Here is a 13,644-nt window from a genome sequence, read left to right as displayed (position 1 = left end):
AAAATAAGCAAAATTTGCAATGAAACAGGGAAAAACTGGATAGATGCTCTGCCATTGGCTCTAATGCAATACAGGAGTCAGGAAAACAGAATCACACATTTGAGCCCACATGAAATGATGACAGGAAGAGTAATGCCGGTACCTATGATCAGGGGATCAGGAGGTCCTACGCTAGAATGTTTAGATCAAAGCACAAAATAATATATCCAACAATTAACTGTTATACATAGAACTATATTTGAACAGGAGAAAGCCAAGGAGGAGGAGAATCCGGTAACAGAACATCAGATCAAGCCTGGAGATCGAGTATACATCAGAAAGTTCCGGAGACGTCGGAACGAACCGAGACGAGAAGGACCGTTTGAAGTCACCAAAGTGTCTCCCACGGCGTTGCAAGTAGAAGGCAGCACACTGTGGTATCACTTGAACCATTGTACCAGAACGGTACCAGGGGTGGGGGAGAGAAGGGAAATTGAAGAAGTACACAGAGTGGATAGAAGTGATAGGGAGGAAGAGATAGAAATACAAGGGGAGAATCGTGGGGAGGAGGCACAGAGCCAAGGAAGAACAAAAAGAACAGAGGATGATGAAAGTGGTTCTGTACATGAGCTGGCTGATGATACAAATGCCCAGCCTGAGCCTATTAGTTAAGGTGCCGAGGGAGGTGAGGACAGGGAAGGGGCCCCATTCCCCACCTGGGACTTGGAAACTATTTCCCTTAGGGACTTCCGTGACCCATAGAAAAGGAGAATGGGATACAGAAGACATAAGGGTGCAGAATCAGGAAGATAGAGTATTAAGACGAACAAAACGTGAACGATTAGTGAGCACAAATACTATTTGGGAGAAAGCGCAGAAAAACAAATGGTGGAAATGGGCTGAGTATACAGGTCAGAGAAACAGTGATGGGAAAGAGTGTGTAGTATGTGCATCAGAGAAACCTAACACCCAAGTAACTGATATACCATGGGGATCAGGAGACTGTGGAACCAGGAAACAAAGCTGGAGAAAGGAAAATTGCCGTCCATATACCACATATATGCGGTATCATATGATAGGGAATCGGAACTACTCGTATGAGAAGATAAACTGTTCCGGATCCGCATGTGATAACCTTTGTAAAGGTGAGCCGCCGTTGTGTCAATACCACTGCATCCTGTTTGCTGGGGTAAAAAAGGGCATCTACAACTTGACCCACAGATGTCCAAAGTGGCTAAAAACGGCAGTGGACGCGGTCCCAAAGGAATGGAGTGTAGAGCCCAACTTACAAATCCAAGATTGCTATTGGAGGGAAAGTAGCACAGGAAGTAGTGTGGGAAATTACACAGGAGAGTGTGAAAGGATTTGGAATATAACCGATGCTCTTAATCTGATCATCTCAGGAGGGGGATGGGCACCCCCTCCTTATGCGTTAGACTATCAAGAAAATCAACTGGCCGATCTCTGGTGGCTTTGTGGCCCGGAGAAAGGGCTATTGGCAAAATTACCACAGAATTGGAAGGGACTATGTGCCCGAGTTATGCTTGCCCAGAGCATTGTGATACTACCGGTGGAAAGAGAAATTAAATCACAAAAAGTTAAGAGGGCATATACCCCTGACCCTACGATAAAATTGGACGCAATCGGACAGCCCCGCGGCATCCCGAATGAGTTCAAAGCTAGGAACGAAATAGCTGCAGGGTTTGAATCCCTCTTTGTTTGGATCACACCCAGCAAGAATACTGAGTGGATCAATTACATCTATTATAATCAGCAGAGGTTTATTAATTATACGAATGATGCCCTGGAGGCCTTAGGAGAGCAGTTGGATGCGACCAGCAAAATGGCGTGGCAAAATCGTTAGATTGGCTCCTGGCAGAGAAAGGAGGGGTGTGTGTTATGTTTGGGGATCAGTGCTGCACATTTATCCCTAATAACACTAATCCAGAGGGGTCATTTACACAAGCCATGAATAAGTTAAAAAATCTTAAGAAAGAAGTGAAAGAAAATGCTGGGTTTGGGCATGAGGTATGGAGTTGGCTGGACAGAATATTAGGAAGATGGGGGGCGTGGTTTGCCAAAGCTGGAGCTGTAGCAATCGCAACAATAATCATTCTGGGATTGATATTTTGTTGTTTTTTACCCGCCCTGAGATCCTTCCTTACCAGAATGGCAGCGCGGCAGATGGTGACGCGGGTGCGAAGCAGCTCACGCTCGAGAGAAAAAACAGAGGAATGGGAAAATCTTGAGCCGCCCCCGCTGAGTGGATTCACAATGACCTTGGTCGAAGTTGAAACTCGTCACTCTGTAAAATAACTACAATAGTGGAAGATCGCCTTGTGACAACAATAGCACCTTGCTGAAGTCCGCGGGAAACCAGGAGAATTTAGTCTGTACACAGGAATCAGTCTTTTTCCCTTCCCTAGACAAGAGTGGGAAGGTTTTTGGCTGATTACTGTCAGGGGCAGGCAATCTGGAGGAGCAACCCAAAAATCAGAACCGGGATAGACAAATTATGATAAAGTTAGAATAGGGAAACTGATCCCTGACCAAAATAGTCGGCTCCTCCACATCGCCTGGGAAAAGTGATTAAAATAAAATACAAATGGGATTGAGCAAGGGGATTATTTGAGCTTGATAATTGGGATGAGGCTAGGGAAGCCTCAAAGGGGGGATTGTAAGGGAAATTGTATTAGATATTGTATGAGCTAGGTATGAAATTCAAATTCACAGGTTTTAGTAAAATGATATAGCAGATTTAGGTGAGTAGTGAGATGGGTATATAACCTAAAGTAACCTCGTGTGACCCGAACTAATATAATCAAGTGGAGTCGATATGATCAAAGTGAAGAACTAGAGGAACTAGAGAAGTAATATAGCAATCACTAATTAAGGAAAGCAAACAATAGTCACTTAAGAAAACAAGGAAGACTGCTCGGTGGTTCAACTTAATAGTGGACCATAAATCAGCAGAGAGAATGTCTTTTCTTCTAAACACATTAGTGGACCATAAATCAGCAGAGAGGATGTCTTTTCTTCTAAACACATTCGGCCTTAGCCTGCAAAACCACGATTATTGGACAAACAGAAAAGTTCAGATAAGAGCAAGAGTTATAACCACCATGGTTTAAGAGACAAAGAGATATAACAGGGAATGACCAATTGCAAAGAAAACAGATAAAGGGTCAACTAAAACTAATGGTGGCCAAAGAAAGGTCGGGCTGTAGGGTAAGATAACAACCAAGGACAGGCTGTAAAAGGGAGATGAGGATCTTGAGATATGAGGCTGAAATGTACATAAAAGATTGTAAGCCCAAGGGCTCTTTGGATTGATCCGGAGATCCCGACTTTTTCGCTTGTGCTGAGAAATAAAGTCTATTGCTTGGAAGATCGCTGCTCAGACTCTCTGTTTTAAACCGATGTGAACGAATTGTCGTCCTGGGGAACCACGACACTCCCAGGACTATTGAAAGCAGAAATAGAATCCTGGAGGGATGAGAGAGAAAAGAAAAGCCAGAATTGAACAAACGATTGGGACCAATCTTTTTACTAATTGTTGGAAAGTTTCATTTTTAAAAATACAAATAGATGCTGGATTCAAATTGAATATTCATATTTTTTGTTTGAAAACCTTGAGTCAGTTTTGTAACCTTAAGTCTAGAATTCTTACTTAGATAATAGAGCCTCAGATCAATTTAAGAGGTGAGAACTTTCCTCAAACAAACTCAGTTTTGAAAGCACAGGGCAAAAAACATACTTGTCTCTCCTCATGCGGCGTCTGTCCATCCAGTCTACAATCCTCGTAGTTTCTCCACATACAATAATCTTCCAAGATATCCCTGATAAATGTGAGGTGATTCATTTTGGTAGGACAAATTTAAATGTGGATTACAGGGTCAAAGGTAGGGTTCTGAAGACCGTGGAGGAACAGAGAGATCTTGGGGTCCATATCCACAGATCTCTAAAGGTTGCCAGTCAAGTGGATAGAGCTGTGAAGAAGGCCTATAGTGTGTTAGCTTTTATTAACAGGGGGTTGGAGTTTAAGAGCCGTGGGGTTATGCTGCAACTGTACAGGACCTTGGTGAGACCACATTTGGAATATTGTATGCAGTTCTGGTCACCTCACTATAAGAAGGATGTGGAAGCGCTGGAAAGAGTGCAGAAGAGATTTACCAGGATGCTGCCTGGTTTGGAGGGTAGGTCATATGAGGAAAGGTTGAGGGAGCTAGGGCTGTTCTCTCTGGAGCGGAGGAGGCTGAGGGGAGACTTAATAGAGGTGTATAAAATGATGAAGGGGATAGATAGAGTGAACGTTCAAAGACTATTTCCTCGGGTGGATGGAGCTATTACAAGGGGGCATAACTATAGGGTTCGTGGTGGGAGATACAGGACGGATATCAGAGGTAGGTTCTTTACGCAGAGAGTGGTTGGGGTGTGGAATGGACTGCCTGCAGTGATAGTGGAGTCAGACACTTTAGAAACATTTAAGCGGTTATTGGATAGGCACATGGAGCACACCAGGATGATAGGGAGTGGGATAGCTTGATCTTGGTTTCAGATAAAGCTCGGCACAACATCGTGGGCCGAAGGGACTGTTATGTGCTGTACTGTTCTATGTTCTATGTTCTATATCCAGTACCCTGGTCATTTGGCTGAAGATCAACACCGAGAACCTGTGGAAAAGAAGAACATTCATCAGGGTAATCGGTTGATCGGTAGCCAAGAACACAGCGCAGATACACAGATGCTTCAAAAACCTACATCTACTGATGTGGATAATGGAAAACAAATTTCAGTGGTAACATGCAGGATGCAGAGTAATCTCGTAAACTCGTTATAGTACAGGAGGCATAAATGAACACATAACCAACTCCAATTTTATAATTCATACAATGTGAACTGTCCATGTGACCCAGCTGCCATGATTGATGGGAATGATTTCGAAGGGTTTATATTCCAGGTGGATTCCAGACGGTGCTGCAGTTTGGGCAGCAAAACTTAAACCCTAATCAAAAAATAGCTGCAATCCCAAACCATGTAATTATCCCTTTCACCTTCTCCCAACACGTTAGCCCCCAATTTTCAGAATATTTGGCTCCTGTAACTATTCCCCCGGAAGGAGGATGGGGCCCATCAAGCATTGCAGAGGCCTGTGATCCAACTCTCCTCATGAAGAATATTTGATGGTAAATCGGCCAGTTTTTGGGAGCCCCCAGCCCCAGTGGATGGCGTGTGGCAGGCCAGAATGACTAAAACAGAATGCGATTTCAGATCAAGACACACCATTGTTTTAAACAGTCACTAAAACTTGTGAAATAAAAGCTAAATAGATGGAAGCAAAGTTCTGGAAATACTCAGCAGGTCAGGCAGCATCTGTGGAGAGGGGAGTTCTGAAGAGTCATAGTTGACCCTTCGCTGATGCTACCAGATTAGTTGCGTATTTTCAGCAGTTTTTAACTCATTAAAACCTGTGCTGATTTGTAACCTATAACATCACAGCATGCAATCTGCTGTACCTTGCTGCACAGGTCAAATGCTGCCATGGTGTCATCAGTGATCATTTTCAAATTCTTTTGCAGACATTGTCGTGGAAATCCTTGCATGCTTACGAAGGCTAAACATCACAAACCCCTTTCATTTACTAAAAATCCTGTTCTATTTTTGATCACTCTACAGCACAGGTACAGGAGTGCTCCAGAGCATGACAAAGTCTGACATCGCACTCGGAAATGCACAAATAACCATGCAGGCGGTTGTTTACAGCCAATCTATATACCAGGATGTTTGATTTTCCACTCCACCCGATTTCCTTCTATATGGATTGGACTACACAGTAGTTTTTGTTCAATTCCTCCTGGTCTCCAGAGTCTCAACTAATTTGGTCATGGATTCGAGTTCGAGTGACTGGCATGCTCTTTGAATTTCCAATCGAATCTGAATCCAAACCTACATCCTCCCAAAGTAGGAACATTAACATTAAGCTAATTCTTAATCCATTGAGACAATGTCATCTATTTCACAAAGCGTGAACTTTATTACTATATTTACTCTCTAATCACAGATTTGTTGAACATATTCTAAAACCTAATTTGCATTGTGTTTTAGTTTGGTTATCTCCTCAAGGAGATCTCAGTAAGCTTCTTTGCCTGTCCTACTATAACTAAAACCATTGCTGATTCCAGAGTTTATTACATATTAATTTATAACACATTTTGGAATATTTTCAATTAATTTCCCTTTACGGTCTGACAATCGTTAATTTGGGCCTTATGCCTTATGTTGGCCACCCCCACCCCGTCCGAGCTACTCAAGTATCCACGAAACTATCAAATCACTCCATGTCTCCTTCCTATAGAAAGATTGAAAGACAGAAAGGGAAACAAAAGCCTTGACCAGGCCTGCGGCTGACCTTGCTCCTTCACTTTCGGCAGCAGTTTGTCCAGTACCACCATTTTGCCACTGTTAACTACCAGGTGAGTGTCAGTGGTGTAAGGTGGGCCAGGTTCAGCTCCGTCAAACAGATAGGGGTGGTTGCAGCACTTGCGCAGTTCCATCAGTCTATTCAATAGACGCAATTTGTCCATTTTCCTGAGGAGTTCAGGATGTCAATATCCTTCATTAATATCCTGGTGTACCTGTCAGCAAGGCCAGAATTAAAACTCATCACACCAACTTGGAGATAAATTCATTTTTTTAATGGAGCTCAACAGAAAGCAATTACAACCTAAAATGAATGCTTTGTTCTATAGGTGCCTCGGACAAAGTCTAGGATCCACATTCCAACCCCTCTCACCTACCAGGGAACAGGGTGCTCCATCTAAGCCTCACAGATATAGAAACCCATATCTTACGACTAATACACACTCGACATTTTGTTCATTGATATAAAGTACAATTCATTCCAGGTGGCCAGGGTTTGAAGGGATGGGAATATTCCTTTTCATCTAACTTGGATGCGAGCAATATGAAGTACTCTGGGATTAAGTATTTGTAACGCAGAAACAGGCCACTTCGATCAACAATTCCAGATCAGTGTTCATGATAAGAGTCTCCTCACACCTTCGATTTCTTTTTCCATTCTATGTTTAACAAACTTCCCTAAAATGCATCAATGTCATGCCTCTCCATGTGGTAGTGAGTTCCACACTAACCACTCTGCCACTTTCTTTTTTGAATCTTCTCCTAAATTCCTGTTTGATTAGTGACTGTTTTATATTTGTGGCAGCGATCCTGGCATCATCGTGAGGCAATGACATTGTGTTACATCGGGTGCAGTCTTATTTTGAAGGGCTTTGCAGCGTTCTCCTTGACCAACCATGATAGACATGGTTAATAAGTTTGGAGGGGACACCTCACTAGTACCTGATCAGGTGGGTATCAATAATGGGCTGCATTGGGGTTTGAAAGAAGAAAGCCCAAAGCTGAGAGCAAAGTAGTTTGAAAGCACTGTAATAATCACACTTGAATGGCAATCGTCCAATCTGAATTCAATGATGATCTTCTGTTTCGGGAAAAAATAATGGAAATGATTGAGGGAAGTTAGAATTCCAAACACAAAAATCTTACAGATCAGACGGAAGCAAGATGGTCAATAGTAGGGAGTCAGCCTATTATTGATGCATTGGGTAAAATCACACTCGCTTACACTGGTGAATCTATTCCCTTCGTTCTACAAATGCTCTAATTGTTGATTGAAGTGCAGGACAATTTCAATGAGTTGTTGCAAGATGATGCCGTACTTCACAATGCAACACATTAAGATTCACAAGTTGTGCACTCACCATTCCCGTTGCATTTTGCTCAGGCCCACATACATTTTGACTTCCTTTTTTGGCGGCAGGCTCTTTTCTACCTCAGCTTTAATATGTGGGAGGAGGAAGGGTCTCAATACCTAATTCAGGTGAGAATACATGCTTTTTACACACTGATGATGCCCAAGAAGGTCAAGCAAAATAATGCAATGTTACAAAAGCTGCCCTGAACAGTTCTGTGGACTGAAGCACAGGTTCAACAAAAACAGCTGAACAAGCCATGGGTTGAAGCACATCTACAGGTGTGGGCTGAATGTTCACTTGATGAAAACACCTGCAACTTCAGATTAGATTGTCAACAGCTTTATTCTGCAACAGAACAGATCAGACCTTGGAATCCAACCCTTCATGAGAAAATACAGTAACCATAGAACCATAGAAAATTACAGCTCAGAAACAGGCCTTTTGGCCCTTCTTGTCTGTGCCGAACCATTTTTTGCCTAGTCCCACTGACCTGCACTTGGACCATATCCCTCCACACCCCTCTCATCCATCAGCCCGTCCAAGTTTTTCTTAAATGGTAAATGTTTCCCACTTCATCCGGCTGCTCAATCCACACTCCCACCACTCTCTGCGTGAAGAAGCCCCCCCTAATATTCCCTTTAATCTTTTCTCCTTTCACCCTTAACCCATGCCCTCTGGTTTTTTTCTCCCCGAGCCTCAGTGGAAAAAGCCTGCTTGCATTCACTCTATCTATACCCATCAAAATCTTATACACCTCTCTCAAATCTCCCCTCAATCTTCTACGCTCCAGGGAATAAAGTCCCAACCTATTCAATCTCGCTCTGTAACTCAGGTTCTCAAGTCCCGGTAACATCCTTGTGAACCTTCTCTGCACTCTTTGAACCTTATTTAAATCCTTCCTGTAACTTGGTGATCTTCTTTTGTATATACTTGTAAAAGCTCTTATAGTTTACCCTCATATTCCATTTTTAATCAATCTTCTGTGGCATTTTACTGGTTTCAAAAACACTCCCAATGCTCAAGCTTGTTACTATTCCTTGTCATATGATAAGCCTCTTCTCTTAATCTAACACAATCGTTAATGCTCTCAATAAGCCACAGATGGATGTTTCTTGCAGAGCGTTTATTTCCCAATTTCATTGATGAACATTTAAAGAAAGAAATCAAAATTTTCAATGTTCACGATCAACCTCAGCAGGCTCTCCTCTCAAACCTAAAACCAATTAGATAGGGACAAGATTCTTGTTGATGATTGTGGAAATATGTCACTTGCAGACCATCATATGGAATTCAATTGTGATATGAATATTTGCCTGTGGATCTTTTACTATGAGATTACCAATTAACCCTACCTCATTGCACAATACTAGATCAGGGCGGTATGGTGGCTGTGGTTAGCACTACTGCTTCACAGACCAGGGACCCGGCTTCAATTCTGGCCTTGGGTGACTGTTTTTGGGGAGTTTACATGTTCTCTCCGTGTCTGCGTGGGTTTCCTTTGGGTGCTCCAGTTTACCCTCTCAGTCTGATGTGCAGGTTAGGTGGATTGGCCATGCTACATTTCCCCTTAAGTGTCCCAAGATGTGTAGGTTGGTGGGGTAACTAAGTGGGATTAAGCGGATAGTAACCTTAAATTCACTTTCCTCATTCCTCAACAATGTACATTTCTACAACGCCTTTAACATAGGTGGCATGGTGGCACAGTGTTTGGCACTCCTGTCTCACAGCGCCAGGGACCCAGGTTCGATTCTGGCCTCGGGTCACTCTCTGTGTGGAGTTTGCGCATTCTCCCCGTGTCTGCTCCGGTTTCCTCCCACATTCCAAAGATGTCCGGGTTCGGTTGATTGGCTAGGCTAAATAAACCGTTGGTGTCAGTGCGATTGGCGGGGTAAATATGTGGGGTTGGTGCAAACTTGATGGGCCAAATGGCCTCCTTCTGCACTGTCGGGATTCTATGATAATAAGATGTCTACAGGATCATCACAGGGGCAATTATCACACAAATTTGACACCGAGCTACCAAAAAACCCATTGAGAGGTGACCAAGGAGTTTTTAAAGCAGTGTCTTAAATAAGGATGAGCTGGAGAGGCAGAGAGATTTAGGGAAATAATTCCAGTGCTTTGGGCTAAACAGCTGAAGGTTGACCATCAGCGATGCACAAATGGAGCAGTGGACAGAACTTGGTTCATGTCAGCAGCAGTTCTGATGAATTGAATCTTCCACGTGGTGCAAGGTGGGAGGCTGTTTAGGAAAACCTCGTGCTAATTAAGGGTTTGAACAAGGGCGGGCGATATTATGGTGGTGGTATTGGTAATATTAAGAATATGGGGTTGGAAATGTAGTTCAGGCTCAATTAGGATATCACAATTGCAAATAGTTTAGTTCAGCCTCAGACAGACAGGAACCAGACAGAGGTTTAGAGTGAATGGTTAGGAAATGGAGCTTGTAGTGTGAACAGAAGAGGAGATAAATCAGAGTAATTGTAACCTACCATTCCTCCTCTCCCCCAACCCGTTTCAGCTTCTCAAATAGTGGATAGACATTTCAGCAAATAAAAATTATTCTATTTCCCTTACCCTGCACCTCCCAAAATGTGATAAAAACACTTTAATTGAGCAAGTCTTCCTGATCAGGAAGCAGTTCTACTAGAGATCCAGCATCAATTGAAATGTTCTTATCAAGGTCGGGATCAGCAATTGGAACAGCCCGTGGGGATGCTGAATGGGCCTTGTTACCAAGGTCAACTGAGGAGTTCAATATATGGCCACAGAATAAATAATTGAGAGTAAATGAAGCGGAAGAAATCTCTCCCCCTTCACCATATTATGTAATATCTGAAGTGATTCAAATTATTCAGATCTGGGTAAAATGTCCACCCTAATTAAAAACACCTGTGGTAGTTGCCTACATCGAGTGAAAGGCAATAATTATCTATTCGTCTCATCAATTTCTAAGTTGCCTATTCCAGCACCTTAAATGCCATGTTTACTTCAGGCACTATTTACTGAATGCAAGAACACCTGGTAAATGTTCATTTAGCTTTGTGCCCTTTAACATTTCTAATCCATTCTAAGTGGGATGCAGCTGGACTGGGCAGAAACCATTCTCGTTACACGAATAGAGCCACCACTTAATTCCAGTGGATCGCAGGTAAGTCATGTCTGCAAGATGTGGTGGAACGAGAAAATGCCGGAATCCATCATTAAAGAAGAAATAGCAGGCCATCTGGGTAAGAATGGTTCGATTCAGCAGACGCAGCATGGATTCATGAGGGGAAAGTCGTGCTTGACGAACTTGTTGGATTTTTATGAAGATGTGACTGGTGCGGTTGATGGAGGGGAACCGGTGGATGCGGTGTTTTTGGATTTCCAAAAGGCGTTTGATAAGGTGCCTCACAAAAGGTTGCTGAAGAAGATTGGGTCACACGGAGTTGTGGGTAGGGTGTTCACGTGGATTGGGGATTGGATATCCGACAGGAAGCAGAGCGTCAGAATAAATGGGTACTTTTCTGGTTGGCGGATGGTAACTAGTGGCGTGCCGCAGGGATCGGTACTGGGGCCTCAACTATTTACCATTTATATAGACGATCTGGAGGAGGGGACTGAGTGTAGGGTAACAAAGTTTGCTGACGACACAAAGATAAATGCAAAAGCGTATCGTGTGGAGGGCATGGAAGGTCTGCAGAGAGATTTGGACAGGCTGAGTTAGTGGGCGAGGATCTGGCAGATGGAGTATAACGTTGACAAATGCGAGGTTATTCACTTTGGAGGAAATAATAGCAAATTGGATTATTATCTAAATGGAAAAAAATTACAACTTGCTACTGTGCAAAGGGACCTGGGGGTCCTTGTGCATGAGACGCAAAAGCCCAGTCTGCAGGTGCAACAGGTGATCAAGAAGGCAATTGGGATGTTGGCCTATACCGCAGGGGGATAGAATATAAACGCAGAGATCTCTTGCTGCATCTGTACAGGGCATTGGTGAGGCCGCAGCTGGAATACTGTGTGCAGTATTGGTCCCCTTATTTGCGGAAGGATATATTGGCCTTGGAGGGAGTGCAGAGAAGGTTCAGCAGGTTGATACCAAAGATGAGGGGTGTTGATTATGAGGTGAGACTGAGCAGATTGGGTTTGTACTCGTTGGAATTTAGAAGGCTGAGGGGGGATGTTACAGAGACCTATAAGATAATGAAGGGGCTGGATAGGGTAGAGGTGGAGAGATTCTTTCCACTTCGAAAGGAAACTCGAACGAGAGGGCACAGCCTCAAAATAAAGGGGGGTCAGTTTCGGACAGAGTTGAGGAGGAACTTCTTCTCTCAGAGGGTGGTGAATCTCTGGAATTCTCTGCCCACTGAAGTGGTGGAGCCTACCTCGTTGAATATGTTTAAATCACGGATAGATGGATTCCTGATCGGTAAGGGAATTAGGGGTTATGGGGATCAGGTGGGTAAGTGGAACTGATCCACTTCAGATCAGCCATGATCTTATTGAATGGTGGGGCAGGCTCGAGGGGCTCGATGGCCTACTCCTGCTCCTATTTCTTATGTTCTTAATCACTTCATAAAAGTCAAATTAATTTGTAATTCACACGCAGTAACTCAAAATTTAACACTGCGCGGGATAAACAGTTAGTAGAATATAGACCCTCAGTTTTTGCCATCACATTTTTAATCAATGAATCAACAGTTCTAAATCTACCAGGGCAAGTCAAAGGCCAGGAATCCTGCGGTGAGTAACTCGCCTCCTTACTCCCCGAAGCTTCTCCACCAGATACAAAGCATAAGTCAGGGGTGTGATGGATACTCTCCATTTGCCTGGATGAGTGCAGCTCCAACAACAGTCATGAAGTTCAACACCATCCAGGACAAAGCAGCCCACTTGATTGCTGCCCCTTCCACAAACTCCCTCCACCACCGATGAACAGTGACAGCCGTGTGTACCATCTACAAGATGCACTGCAGGAATTCACCAGGGTTCCTTCGGCTGCACCTTCCAAACTCTCAGCCACTGTCAGCTAGAAGGACAAGAGCAGCAGGTACCTGGGGACACCACCACCTGGACGTTTCCCTCCAAGTCACTCCTCATCCTGACTTTGGAAACATATCGCTGCTTGTTCACCGTCATTGGATCCAAAAACCTGGAACTCCTTCCCTAACAGCACTGTGGATGTACCTGGAACTTCAGGGACTGCAGTGGTTCAAGAAGGCAGCTCACCAGCACCTTCTGTAGGGCAACTTGGGATGGCCAATAAATGCTGGTCTAGTCAACGACATCCACACCCAGTAAATGAAGAAAAGAAACCTTGCTGTTTCTTCAAATTAGCCCCAAACACTCTCAAGGCACATCACTTCATCACACAAATATACAACTTTGTGAATAATATTTCTGAAGGCGATGGGCCAGAAATAACTTTGCATTTTAATGACATCCCGGTATCAGAATACAGATAAGATAAGAAGCTTCCCATGTCCAATCGCTCAACCAGCTTCTGGTCCCCGAAGCAGTTGTTTGTGTCAAACCAAGAATCAAAGTCCTGCAAAGAACAACAAGTGGCTCTCGTCATGCCAACCCCAAACGTTTTAGCATATTGTGTTACTTCCATCAACGCCTCATCCAATGGTTTCAATGATTACATTGTTTATCACGAGAAGAACAAGAATGGCAATTTAAAAAGGTAGCATCCAAATTAGATCGCTCACAAATGATTTCATAAAACAGATGCACAGCTGCTCATAACAATTGCAAATCAGTTTCAGCTGGTCGGCAGGTGAGGAATTCAACATGGAAAAAAATCATTTTTTCCCTTGGACCACCTACTCCCATCTCTGTAACAAGCTACAGGACACCCACACAGGAAGAATGGGCAGTTAGGCATTCAGTTAGAAACATA

At 43.5% G+C, this 13,644-nt stretch overlaps 1 pseudogene; it reads right to left on the bottom strand.

Annotated features, from left to right (window-relative positions):
* Nucleotides 1-3,390: 3,390 nt before the first annotated feature.
* LOC144482128 (SWI/SNF-related matrix-associated actin-dependent regulator of chromatin subfamily A member 5-like) lies at nucleotides 3,391-13,317 on the bottom strand (annotated as a pseudogene).
* Nucleotides 13,318-13,644: the final 327 nt, after the last annotated feature.

Source organism: Mustelus asterias (genome assembly GCF_964213995.1).
Source record: "Mustelus asterias chromosome 26 unlocalized genomic scaffold, sMusAst1.hap1.1 SUPER_26_unloc_22, whole genome shotgun sequence".
NCBI classification, from domain to species: Eukaryota; Metazoa; Chordata; class Chondrichthyes; order Carcharhiniformes; family Triakidae; genus Mustelus; species Mustelus asterias.
This window is presented reverse-complemented; position numbering and strand designations above follow the sequence as displayed.